The sequence below is a fragment of the Lycium ferocissimum genome, chromosome 12 (genome assembly GCF_029784015.1).
Source record: "Lycium ferocissimum isolate CSIRO_LF1 chromosome 12, AGI_CSIRO_Lferr_CH_V1, whole genome shotgun sequence".
Classification (NCBI taxonomy): Eukaryota; Viridiplantae; Streptophyta; class Magnoliopsida; order Solanales; family Solanaceae; genus Lycium; species Lycium ferocissimum.
The window spans coordinates 12,826,484-12,831,055 of record NC_081353.1 but is presented as its reverse complement, the minus strand read 5'-3'; positions in this window follow the sequence as shown (position 1 = coordinate 12,831,055).

Below are 4,572 nucleotides of genomic sequence, written 5' to 3'. Positions count from 1 at the left end.
GGAATTACCCCAAGCACAAATCATGTCATACCTTAATTGCGTCTAAGACATGCCAAAGAAGGAAAGAGTAGGCCTTACATACCTTCGCCGCTTCCTAAGCTAATCCGACCTTAAGTCTCGACTTCTCATAATCTACAATAACGTCAGCCATAAGCACTTAGGCATTCAATACCAAATTAACACTTTATCTACCGAAATTTCAAAGATTTCCCCTATAAATTGGACATCCCGAGAATTTAACTTGGCCAAATCATTATCAACAATACCAACAAACATAATAACAATATCAATATTCAATCCCAAATGCATTCTAACATTAATAATTCCTTTCAACACAATTCGTCAACATTTCATTTATATTCAAATAAACTACATACGATCAATTCATTAGCAATGCTCATATATTCGATTACTAATCCGCAACCATTCACACATGATTTAAGAACATTCCAAGTAATCCATACAATATCCGAAACGACCCAACCAATGGCCATTCCACCCGAAACCATTCCAATTCAACAAGAACCTTGCCAACCCCTTTCTTTCTTCTACATTCATAAATTATGTCAACAATACATGCATTTACAACTTTATTTTCATAAATTCAAGAAACCATATCAATATCACATCATCGTCCAATTCAGCCCGCACAATTATAGCTTCAACTTGGATAATTAAAACTTCATTTTACATCATAGAATTCACAACGACAACAACCAAAATACTACATCACATTAGCCCCACATGCTTACACCAAATCAGCCCATTTTCGGCCAACACCACAACACACACATTGCATGATTTTTCATCCATTTCCACACACTAAAACAACATGCAATCATGCTAAATACAATCAATTCATCACTCCCACATAACACACACACCACACGGCCACAACCACACATGCACGGTTCAACTTCCACTTGCAAGATTCCATGATTTTCATTCATTTCTACATATCACAACATGCACAAACACCTATTAAACATGTAAAGATGATTAAATCTTACCTTCCACTTAACTTCTTTCTCGGCTAGAATTGGCAAATCGCGACAACAAGCGGTTTTCTCGTTCCAACAACTACTCCACGTCGACGAGGGCCTCCCAATTAGTAGGAAATCTAGAAGAAACAATTTTTCCATGATCAAAATTGAGGGGCTGGTTTCGGCCAGCCCTCTCCTCTTGGCCGTTTTTCTCCTTCTTTTCTTTTCTTCATATTTCTTGAAATCTCTAGACAACAAATAATGAATTGGTCTTCCCTTTTCATGACTTATCATATATATATATATATATATATATATATATATATATATATATATATATATATATATATATATATATATATATATGTAAATTGGGTGCACATGCCATGCACATGGCCGGCCCCTTATTCTCCCTTTCTCTTTTTTTTTTTTTTTTTTTTTTTTTTTGCTTTCTTTTTCTCCAATTTTCTAGAAATTACCAAGAGATGAACATAATGAAGATGACTTAATAAGTCATCTAATACCACACATATTCTTCATACATGTGGCCTATGGCCCACAAGTCATGTGCATGGCCACATGACCTTTAATTTCATGAAATTTAAATTTCCAAATTTTCACTTTTGGCCCCAAATATTCATGAAATGTCCAACCTTCCATAATTCACTTTTAACCCCAAACTCCTTAATATTTCCATCCAACAAAATTCATAAGCAACTTATGTCTTAAAACAAAGTCGGAAAAATAACCTTGTCTTTAACTTGTCGCAACTAACTTAAGATATTCCGACATACAAAATGCGAGGTATAACACAAGTATAACACACATCGGAACCCAAGCGGCACTATTCACCATGCAACTTACCACACTGAGCGTATCGTGGTAGAGATGGCCTCATCCGGCCAAAATCACCCCTAGACTGGAAAACGGAAGCCTTGGAACTCTGGCCTGACACAAAATAAGTGGACCTATCAAACCTCGATCCTGGAAATTATGAAGGCGCACTAGCCGCTGAATAGGTTGGATGCCTAGAAAACTGTTGTCTATGACCGCCCCGGTACTAGCCAAAGGTACCAGAAGATCTAGCCCTCTTTATCTAGCCCCTATCAAGCTCTCGATCAGCTCGCTACTGCTGCTTCTATTCTTCTAAGCCATGATCATATGCCTGAATGCGAGAAATATCCATACCCTCATGAAGTGAGGTCATAATGCAATCATTAATCAAATGCGGCCAGAGTCCAATCAAACCGGTGTACTCAATCCTCTATCTCAGCTATTATCGTGGGAGCATACCTGGCTATTGAGTTAAAGTGAAAACTATACACCCGAACACTCATATTCCCCTGGCGTAGATTCAAAAATCTATCAACTCGAGCCTTTCGGGTGTCCGCTGGAAAATAGTGTCGAAGATAAGTCTCCGTGAACTCTTGCCATACTGCTCAAAGTGCATTAGTTCCCCTGGACAACTCCCAAGTTTAATACCACTGAACGATAACATCCTGCAAACGGTAGGAAGCCAACTCTATTGCTCAGTGTCAGAATCGTGCATTACCTTCAATGTTCTCTACATCCGAATTATAAAATTCTATGGGTCCTCATATGGTTTTGATCCAGTAAATACTGAAGGGTCCAAATTGATGAAGTCTCGAACCCTATCCCTAATAGCCCTATTAGCATAATCGGTACCTGTGCCCTGACGCTAGGCTTGAGCGGCCACTAACTGAGGCAATAATCGACTAGCATCCCGCATCTCCTGGCTGGGTGTATCATGTGGAGGAACTGGGTTACTGTAGCTGCAGCCCTTCTGGACCCCTCTGGAATGGAAGGGTTATGAGAAGATTGAGATGGGACATCACTTTGGGACTCACCCTAGCCCACATCCACTAGTGACACCGGACTAGTACCCTCATCTATCATAGCCTTGCCTCTCTGGCCAGCTGAAACTCTCCTCATAACAGGCATCGCTGAAATCAAAATGTGTTATTACAAAAAGAATCCTGATGATACGACTATAACGCACAATCTAAGATGAGAAAAAAGAACCACTTTCCTAAATTCCCTGCAGCCTCCTGTTTATAAGTGTGGTGCGCACCACACCATAAACAAGACTCTGCTAGACACGGCTTGTAAACAACCCTAGGATAGAACCGCTCTGATACCAAGTTTGTCCCAACCCAAACTAGAGGGCCATGATGGGCACCAAGGCCCTACCTACCGAGCACTGCTAATCATGCTTTCATATCATAATCATGAACAAGGGTGGACCACGAGGGTCATTAGATGGCAACCTGCTAGATCATAATAGAACTATACTGAAAAGGACATGGGTGTATAACTATACTTGTCAATACTGTACAAGACGTCAAGGCTATTGTCACGATCCGACCAGAGGGCCATGATGGGTACCCGGAGCTAGCCTACCGAGCACCACCTAGCATGTTTCTTCCAATTTGTCTCGGTGGACCACATATCTACTCTCAATTAACACAACCTGGACGAACATAAATTCTCAAAATGAAACTCATTACATGATAACCATCAACTTCGCCTCATATACATATATACATACAAGCCCACCAAGCTACAAAAATGATATACAAATGTACAATGGTGAGGTCATGAAACTTTTACTATCCACACATGTCTACGAGCCTCTATATAGAGTACTGGGAATCATAAAGATGGGACAGGACCCCGCCATGCCCCAAATATATACACAAAAGAAGGATACTAATAGACTACAACTCTGAAGTGTTGGAGTGCTCCTGAATCTCCGCTGACAAAGCTCCTAGGGATCAGGATCGTCTCCCTGTCTACCTGCGGGCATTAACGCAGCGTCCACAAAATAAAGGAAATCAGTACGAATAATATACTGAGTATGTAAGGCATGAGCAAGAATATAACAAGGGATAAAGATGCATATGACAAAGAGATAACCTGTATATCTGACTGCCTCTTTAGGCGGATACCATGCATGCTAACTTTTATTTTCCAAACAAAATCCATAAATACACATATACAGTAAACTGCCCGACCATATAGGTACTGTGTAATCATCATTAGCCCGTGTCCGGGCCTCCCGCATCCGGGGCAATCGTCTCACGCCGCCTACTAGTGATGTCTGCCCGGCCATGTAGGCACGGTGTTACTATCATTATCCATAAGTTGCCCACCATAGTGGTGCTTCCTGGCCATATAGGCACAGTGTAAGAAAGTACATACATATAAATAAAGCATGCATGAGAGCCCAATTAAAAGCTACAACTCTATCGGAGTGACATAAGGTCGTTGGCCTTTGATTTACTTTATGAAACAATCATCATCGCTATATCTCACCTTGAAGCAACCAGTAACGTAATGTGAGATCAACAACAATGAGTGAAATCAAGAAAATCATGAAATAAGCTCAATAGTCTCATAATGGCATCACAGCCATAAGCTTTGGAATTTTTAGGTATACTCTTAAAATTATCAAATGTCCTTCTTAAACTTATAGGGACTTCATGTACACCCTATACTTACATTCGTCTAGTCATTACATGAATAACATGAAATTTTCAAGGTGTAACATTCCTCCCCCCTTAAGCAC